The sequence below is a fragment of the Schistocerca piceifrons genome, chromosome 2, assembly GCF_021461385.2.
Source record: "Schistocerca piceifrons isolate TAMUIC-IGC-003096 chromosome 2, iqSchPice1.1, whole genome shotgun sequence".
Classification (NCBI taxonomy): Eukaryota; Metazoa; Arthropoda; class Insecta; order Orthoptera; family Acrididae; genus Schistocerca; species Schistocerca piceifrons.
The window spans coordinates 1,014,318,180-1,014,328,619 of NC_060139.1; positions in this window are offsets into that span (position 1 = coordinate 1,014,318,180).

Below are 10,440 nucleotides of genomic sequence, written 5' to 3' on the forward strand. Positions count from 1 at the left end.
TGGTGTGTGTGTTTGTCCTTAGGACACTTTAGGTTAAGTAATGTGTAAGCTTAGGGATTGATGACCTTAGCAGTTAAGTTCCACAACGTTTCATACACATACGTTCCGACGACGCAAAATATTCCCTATATTCAACTTTTTTGGTCTCTAGTAATTGGGTTAATACGTTGTCAGCATAGTTGACTATTTAGTTAACATTTAAACATCACCGTAAGGGTAATGGGTATAAACGAATTTTGTAAACGTTACACTAAAACTAATTACATTTACAATTTGATTCAAACTTCCCCTTGCAAGCACAGTAGTTTCGTAGTCAGGAACCCTGACAAATACAACGACGTAACTGTTTATTATATGCTGCTCAAATTCACAAAATTATTAGTAAAATTTACAGAATCGTCAGTTTTCAATTTGTAAGTTCTCGACAAAGCCGTGAAGTAACAACGCCAGTCAATGAAGACCACAAAAGGCCGAATGGGGGTGCAGTCGCAGAAGTAGAATGGAGTGTTGTGAACAACATAGTAGAAATATTGACCAGTGGTGAGTGAGTTCGGGAGTGCGGATGCTTTTGAGGAACACTTTTGTGTGCTTTGCTTGAATAACTTGAAGATCATGGCCGCCAGCGAAAAAGTGTCCCAGTAAAAAATTAAATTACTATACATTAAATTTCCTACAAAAAATCGTGCTCAGTTTTTCTGTAAGAGTACTAGTTTGCGCGTGGCGACCGAGAGGAATGAAAATTTTTGAAGGCCCGATACAACTTTGCGAACTGCATAAACGACATCGGCAAGGGCAACTGAATCACCCTCTATAGAAATTGTACAAAGGTGGCATTGAATACATACTGAGACTGCAAGTCAGACATATATCTAGAAAGTATATCACACACAACAAGAGACCGGTAATATAAACCCTCTTTGCTGAACATATTTTCATTCTGTGACAGTGGTGTACAGTGTGACCCGCAAGTGTGGCCTTTTAGCGTGTCCACGATGAGTAGTGTGCTGCAAAGGTGGAATAAATGAAGGCTTCTATTGTGACAACATGGACATGGCTGTAATCAGAATTCTAAATATCCACAGAGTTCTCTGTTTCTTAGATGCACTTCACTTTTGATATCAAAGAAATTTTATAACTGTCACGCACGGCTTTTGATGTGGACAAGATATGTGGGTACCTTTACGTTTGTACTGTTATGTATACAGAGTGTTATGTTCTACTCCCCGAATACGGGACTATTTTACATGTAGTTCATGGTGTACATCAAGTCTTTTAACGAACACTTCCACGTCCATATAATGCTGCACTCCAAACATAAACATTCAGGAATTTCATTTTCAGCTCCATCTCAATATTCGATACCAGTAAATACCTTCTATAGAAGAGAGCTTTCTTTGTCTTTGTTAATCTGCTTATGATACCGTACGACGTTCCGGACACCCTGATTAATAGTACTTCCGGGGTAGGATAATTTCACTTACTCCACTACTGTGTCGTTAGCTACTTGTATTCTGTATTCTCCTTTCTAGTACACTGTCGTACAAACCAATAAAGATGCAATAGTTTAACAATGTAAGAAATATTATGGGTCATCTTAGCACCGTGAATCAGCCGTTACTGCATAAGCTTCTTATTAGTTTAATTAGCTATCTTATTTTACATTTGTCAGACTAGCAGAAAGAGCTCCCAATCGTGCAGAAAATCCAGTATCTCACTAGTATAATCTCCACGGTAGTTTATTGTTGCATGAGAACAGTATTTGATTCACAAGCTCGAGGAAGTGAAACACGTTCAGTAGCACACTGAATAGTACATGTAGTCTAATTTAATCTTGACTCATTTATGCCTGGACCCACAGACGCTACATTTATGCTTAAATAAACTATTTTCTTGCCTGAGGCTGTCTCTTGTTTGAAATAAACACTTTCGTTCATATCGTTAGTAATTTACTAGTTTTGACCCTTCGGCATTATCAACTGACATTACACAAATCAAATGACATTAAACGATAACATGGTTGTTTGGTCAGTATCACTTTGTAATACGCAAAATTAGCTAACAGCTGTGTTTCTGTTTAATATCACTTGTTAACACCCAGTTCGCCGAAATAGCCTAATAGGTAATGATATGAAATACAGTCTTTCTTTGATGTTAAAACAGCCTCACGTGGAAAAATAGCTTCATTTACATTAAAGACAGTATTTAAACCATAATTTTTTTAAAATAAATTACTTGCTATTTAGTGATCGTTTATGTGTTTACAAAGTAGGTACCGTGGTATACGACACAGTGTGTGGCAGATATAAATCTCGTTCTGAACGTAATGATACGACCACTTTTGTGCAAATAAATGTTCAGTTAAGAGACTTCCATCGATTCGTTGGATGAAATTTGGCTTAAGAGATATGTATTCCATTATATACGTATTTCTGGGTTTCCACGCAGAATTCTGTGTGATTGTGTGTTGCTGTTCAGGTCGCCTCTGGCTTCGTTCATCGTTAGCGATTTGAGCTCACGCTATGTTCGCTCGCTGCTGCGTTTCCGCCCGTCTGTTTTGCGTCTATCTTGGTATCCAGACGCTCTCCCTCCACACCTCCCTCCCACTAGCTTCCACCTGTAAGTATGACAATCCAGTATTTCACCTGTTCCACTTGGATTGTTCTGTCAACCTTAAATGCAATATTTCTCCGAATTTCACTAACGAGTAAATAAATTATTTTATACCTGTTTAAAAGTTCATATGGTGAACTCTTGCTGTCTGTGGCGTTACCACGTAATGTTATTTTAGAATTATACAATACGACATTACTGTTCGTGATCCATCTCCTAAGACAAATTGTTTCCACTATTCTTTATTTTGCCCTACCCATCATGAGTATCATGAGTGTTAAGAATCTGCCAATATTAGCATAAACTACCTCACTGATTAACAGCACTAATCCACTCCCTTACTATTTCCACGTAGATTGTGAGCATTACAAGCACTGGTTCAGAATTCTCTTGTAATCAGGCGTCTGTCTCTGGTACAGCTGAGAAAGTTACCAATGACATGATAAACATATGAAGTTTGAACGGCACCAATTGACCTATTACAAAAATTTTTTTGGATGTAGTGGCATCTACTGTCTCTTTTCTTTTATGAATTTCATTGCCATTAGTGAGTATTATGCAGAACGCAGTAATTTTACATGCCTGGAAAGGACTCACTGTTTGTCATCAGTATTCTCAGAGGTTTGAAGGGCCCATCACGAATTCATCTCCTGTGCCAGCCTTTTCTTCTGAGAGTAGCAATTGCAACCCATATCGTCAATTACTTGCTGGATGTATTCCAATCTTTGTCTTCCTCTACAGTTTTTAACCTGTTTAGCCCTCTCTAGTACCATGGAAGTTAATACCTCATCTCTTAACGGATGTTCTATCATCTCAAATGCTCACATTCTCTTCTGTTCCTCTCTTCCCGCAGTTTATGCTTCACTACCATACACTGATGTGTACATTCTTAGATATTTCTTTCTCAAATTAAGACACATATTTAATCATGGGTTATTTTGCTGACTAAGTAGCAGAATTCCTTTAGTTCGTTATCTCCAATTATTCATCACTGTTGTCATTTCTTCTACTTGTCATTACTTTCACCTTTCATCGTTTCACTCTCAGTCCATATTTGGTACTCATCTGACTGTTCATTCCAGTCTCCTGTACTTCTACTGTGTACGGCAATGTCATCAGTGCATCTTACCACTGCATCCTTGCGTTTGAACCTTTCTTTTATTTCCGCCATTGCTTCTTCGATGTATAGATTGAACAGTAGGGGCGACAGGTTTCGTCCCTGTTGTACACCCTTTCTAATCCGAGCACCCCGTTGTTGCTCTTCCACTCTTATTGTTCCCTCTTGGTTCTCTCCTTATAGTTTACACATACTTTTCTCAGATTTTCGAACATCTTGCACCATTTGACACTGCCGAACGCTACTTCAAGGTCGAGAAATACCGTGAACATATCTTGATTTTTCTTCAGTCTAGCTTCCATTACCAACAGAAAAGTCAGCGTTACCTCTCTGGTTCCTTTAATTTTCCTAAACCCAACTGATCGTCGTCTAAAACATCCTGTGTTCTTTTCCATTCTTCTGTATATTGATCTTGTCAGCAACTTGGATGCATGAGCTGTTGAGCTGATTGTGCGATAATTCTCACACATGTCGGCTCTGGCTGTCTTGTGCGTGATGTTCTTCCGAAAGTCTGATGGTATATCGTTAGTCTCATACAGCATGAATAGACGTTTTATTGCCGCTTTCTCCAATGATTTTAGAAACCGTGATAGATAACATTCCATCTTTTCTGCCCTATTTGATCTTAAGTCCACCAAAGCTTTCTTAAATTCTGATTCTAATACTGAGTCCCCCATCTCTTCTAAGGTGACCTCTTTCTTCTATAACGTCAGACAAATCTTCCCCCTTACAGAGCCTTCAATGTACTCTTTCCACCAATCCGCTCTGTCCTCTGCATTTGACAGTGGAATTCCTGTAAGTTGCACTCTTAATGTTACCATCCTTGCTCTTAATTTCACTGAGGTTTGGTTTGACTTCCCTATATGCTGAGTCAGTCTTTCCGACAATCACTTCTTTTTCGATTTCATCACATTTTCCATGCAGCCAGTTTCATTTTCATTCCCTGCACTTCCTATTTATTTCATTCCCCAGCAACTTGCATTTCTGTATTCCTGAATTTATCTCAACATTTTTGTACTTCTTTCATCTATCAAATAAAATATTTCTTCTGTTATTCATGATTTCCTCGCTGTTACCTTCGTTGTACCTACGTTTTTCTTTCCAACTTCTGTGATTTCCATTTTTAGAGATGTCCATTCCTCTTCAACGGTACTGCCTACTAAGCTATTCCGTAATGCTGTATCTATAGCCTTAGAGAACTTGAAGCGTATCTCGTCATTCCTTAGTGCTTCCGTATCCCACTTCTTTGTGCATTGATTCTTCCTGATAAATCAGGAAAGGTTTACGGGAGAATATGGGATTAGTAATAGGAATCACAAAGACTGAGTTTTTCAATAAATTTATTGAAAAACTCAATTAGTCTTTGTGATTCCTATTACTAATCCCATATTCTTCCGTAAACCTTTCTTTACTCGTTCCCTACAACCACATTCCAGTCCTCCATGACCATTAGAATTTTAGCTCCTCTTATGTACTGAATGACCCATTCAGTGTCCTCACATATTTTCTCCAGTCCTTTCATCTTCTGCTTGTGACATTGGCATGTATAACTGAAGTATTATTGTTGGTGTTGGCTTGTTGTCAATCCTGATGAGAACATCCCTATCACTGAAATGTTCACAGTAACTGTCCCTACCTTCATATTCATAACAAATCCTACTCCCATTACACCATTTTCTGCTGCTTTTGATATTGCAACCCTAAAGCTTGCATGATTATTTGGTTGAGATTGAGGTGCATGAACAGATATAGCTCTTTCCGAGTAACTTTGATTAAATTTTTAATTATTGTTAACTTCTATTACTTTAAGATAAGTTGTTACTGCTTTCTGGGTGTCTTGATACCAGGGTGTTTTATTAAAATTGACCAGATTTTAACCAATTAATTATTGGCACAAAATGAGTTCCAAAATCCCAGTTAATTAAATACACAGCTGAGATTATCACTAACGAGTGAAAGCAGTACAGAGGGGTTAGTGATTTGTTCATGTCAATAAGTTAACCACTAACAACTGAAGACCCACCGTTATTACTCTGAACTACATTTCTCTAACCTGTTAAGTAATCCACTTCCTGCAATTGTTATTGATTACTGAAAACCCATGGATTGGCTGGTAAGGGAAGGAGATTATTCTACCATTTCAACAGCAACACTTGATTTTTTTAGCCATACAAAAAGTTTATTACACCATTAGCAATTCTGGATCAGGTTCAAGTAGAATATCTGTTAATTCACATAAATATGCATTATTACCAGTACTGATTCCCAGTTGGGATCACTTTTCGTCTCTTATGGATATAATAAAATTGCGTCCCACCATAAGGTATCGACTTCGTATCACTAAACAACACCGCATTCACACTGGCATGCCAAACTACACATCTGTCTCAATAACTGCTGCATTGTTGAATGCACTGTCGCATGTGGTAGAGATAAGCAGGAGGTTATATAAACTGTGCACTGACTGATATCGACCGAAACCTTTATCATACTCAACAGCCACTGTAGTAATAATCATTTACATGAAGAGAAGATGAGGGGCATTAGTCAACAGAAAACTTTACTCAATTGGATTAAAGGAACCTGTATGAAATTGGCCTCCGTCAGATACGTGAAACAAGTCATTTAAATTGGAAAATGGCTTGTAACTTCCTGTGGCGGCACGCATCCAAAGTGAAAGTTAAAAGAACATTTCGATGTATAATGCTCACTGCAACAAATAATTTATCTGTATTTCTGTTAATTGGATTTCAAAAGGACACTTAATTTTCTGAGGAAAAAGATAATTATGAATTTTGCTATTATAAATGATTTTTCATAGAGTGTGAAATACTATCTTTGGCGGAGGGTGTGAAAAAGAAAGTTTAAAACCAGACGGTCAACTCCCGAATAATTAAAACAGACAGAATCGTATTAAAGGCTATCGAACAGTATCACGTTATACATTTATTGTCTTAGTACTATTAATTGCAGTTGCCAACATTATTACGTCAAAAGTGGCTGATGGCCGTTAAGAAAATACTGTTGCGCTCTGCAAAATTAAATTGTGTTTCAATTAATATTAAATACGTTCCACCACATCATCAAGATTTCGCTGAGATTCAAACCAGTTAAAATGAAGGAAAACTCCTCACGCAAGAATGATGTCATAAAAAAACTATAGCAGTTCCAAAATTTATCGAGTTAGTTTATTACACTCTGAAGCCTCTAAGAGATGTGCTCAGAAGTCACACTCACACATGGTAGGCCATGTGGCTCCAACATTCATTATAAATCAATAAAGGCAGGCTCACCCTGGCAATAAGAAAACACACACCAAGCCCTGATTACTAATCTCTAGGCGCTAGTGCTGAAAAACGGTGCGAAACATGCGTTCACAGATTAAGTACAAAGAAACTACACTTAATACATCACATATCATTAAAAAATTCTTTTACTCTATCTACAGTCCCAATACCTAGTAGTCAAGAATGATAAACCTGCCTAGCAACATGAATTTCTGAAAGTTGGATCTTTCTTAGAAAATTGGAGCGAACTTACGCTCATCACCAAATCACAAAATTCCGAAAATGATCGCATAAAACATGTTAACTAACTTTTATTACTTACAGCAATCACTACTCATCGCTACACATTTGCGAAACTTTCAATTTCAGCAGCTTAACTTACAGCTTTGGCACGAATATGGGCTCAGCACAAACACAATAAGAAAGTACCTTTAAAACTACATAAATTTCACAAAAAGCGCACATGGAAATTCATCATATCACCCTTTCTCTCAACTGGACAGATTGCAGCTACTAATATTTATAAATAGAAGTTGCAAGCTGATGGCCAACAGACACCTCTACTGGCTTATGATCACATAAAATACTATCACATAATTTTTCAAAATTTCAAGAATTACCACTCCTTTTAACATTTCCCTATCCATACTGACTTTAAACAATACAGTTCGAGCAAGATTCACGATAATACGAGAATAACTGATTTTATACCTGTTTTTCGTACCATATCTGCTCACCTGTCACTGACACGTCCTCACTCCAGGTTCTTCTGCCGAACAGTGCCGAAATTGTCTCATCCAGAACCAACGTTTCCCAGTTAAAACTATTGGAGAGAGGGTGGGGGGGGGGCGGAAGACGGGGCGGGAGAAAGTCTCCTATTCGCTGAACCATCGCCCTCAAAACTGTCGATATTTTGTGAGGACCTCTGTAAACTACTTTGCTTAAACTCACCCACAGATTTCTTTTAGCAAAACCACCACATTCTACCAATCACTCTTTAATCCTATCCTCTATTACCTAAGCATTCATTATTTATTCACTCAATCTTTAATGAAAGCGTACAGAGGGGATGTACGAAGCGTGACACATGAACGTAAAACACTGCTTTATCCTAAGTCCATGGTATATGAAAATTAAGTCCAGTAGCTTTTCTTCTGTTATACAAAACACCGACGACCAACACAGTGATCCCCCCATGTTATCAGCGAGCAAGGTTAAATTGAGCGAGAAACAGTACCGCTTCCGCCTTTTTGGTGCAGTTTCCCACTCCAAGGACGAGAGAATGCCCGCAGTTAGTCTGACCAGAAACCTTTATCTTCTTACCATTTCACTTCACTGACCGTGGAATACCTAGGTTAAGCCATAGCATTGCCCATTTCAAATTTTATAGATTCTCTGCCACGTTCAAACTTCTGAAACTCCACACCCCTAGTTGTAGGTCGTTATACTTTTGTTTTTCTCACGATCACCTACCCATTAACAGTCCTCTCCTGGAGATCCGAATGGAGAACCAATAAGGAATCTCCTGCCAATGGGGAGATCATCATGATGCTTTCATTTGCAGGGCACATGTACTGTGGATATAAATTGTCTTTAACACAATGGTTTCCATTGCCTTCTGAATCCTCATGCCCTTTTTCGATGTTGATTCTTCCGTATTTTAGGTTCAATTTCCCACTCTTAGGACAAGAGAATGCTCTCAACCCCTGTCCTTGCCTCCGCCCTCGCCTTCGCCCTCTTTGATAAGGCCCTTGGCAGAAGGGTGGTGACTTCTTATGCTGCTAGTCTGCAACTGTCACCAATGATGAATTTTAAGCAGTGGCGGAGTTCGAACCTGGGAAGCTTTTTTTTATTAGCCAAACACGCTAACATTATACTCGATGCTACAGTTGAAATGCCAATCAATCCTAGCAGTCTGCCTAATTCAGCTTTAAGTACATCCCTCATAGCAAATGACAAAGGACGAGCACGGCAAAACTTGCGGTTCAGAGATGGCTTAAGCTAAAGATGGGCCAGAAAGTCCCTTGCTTTACCCAAAACTGGCTCAAAAATTGTTTATGGGATTGGAAAAGTGACTCAAGGTTCGTGAACAGGAATGAACGTGATCAAAAACTTGGAAATCAAATGCTGTAAAAGGGACCAATCTAAAAATATTCGACGTCGAAGCAGAATAGACCACTGACAATGCTGATGGGCTCCTCATCATTTTTATATTTTACCGCTAGAACCAGTTGATTCCTCAACGGAAATCGTTGGCAACCTTACGAGACTACAGTTCTGTTAAATGGTTTTGTTAAATGCTCGTAACAAATGTGTACCCACTCATTGAACGTAACCGCAATGACCAACGAGACTGCTGCCCCAATTTCAATCTGAAATTCGCCTGAACGTCTCAAAATAGACGACTGCAATACTACAAGCTTATGAGCCGTTTGCCAGATATGTTAGCTTGACTCAGAAAACACGTGAATAGGCAAATGGTTATCGCTGGGAACACTACGCTGCAAAACGCAGACAGCAGCGATGTGGCCCCTGAGGTAGCAGTTGAAACAAACATTGTTTAAACGCGGACATTTTTCGCTACGTATTCCGCATGTGGCAACCGGAGTAAGGCGTACAATCTAACAAGAAACCCCCTGAGTGCTAGTTCAGTCTTCAGTGTGGATCATTTGATAATATTGTGTTAACAATTATGACAGGAAAAATTATAGGTGGTAATGACTCACCATGTCCACCACAAGGACAACAAAAAATGACTGTACAGAAGGTGCAGGGATGAACCTTCTATGGTATGTATGTACTACACATTACAAAATGAACATCGTCGACCTTCAAGAAACGTTCGAAATAGAACATTAACTTGTACCATGAAGACCGAATGAAAAATGGCGCTTTCAGTGATCACAAAGTTTCGCACTGTCAAAATCGCAGGCGAACTCCTTGGGGATTACAAACATGAAGTGGTTTCCGCTAGATATGCACTCTTAAACAATGCATATAGAGTAATGTGGTGTAATGGGATGATGGGAACTGATGGAATGTGATGGCGTAAAACCTAATGCGAAACAGTCTGTCTTGGAGCTTACGGTGAAACTGACTATCCTTTAAGACGTAGCCACAGAGAGTGCAATAATATGTTTTATAGGCACAGAATAAACAAACATCCAGAGACTGAATTTGTCCATTTGTTCCAGTTGGTATGAATTGCAATGTCACACACAATTCAAGACTGATAGTTTCCTCTAAAGGAGTATGATTTTTATATGCAGACCAAGAATCACGGAAAAGAAAGTTATTTTCACCAACTATTGGCCACAAGCAGTGCTCGTATCAAAGATGCAGTTTTCGTGCGCCTATTTTCCCACTCTTGCTTGCTGTGACTTAAACATTTCCTAGTGCCCTTGCAAGACCACGTACGTGAGATAC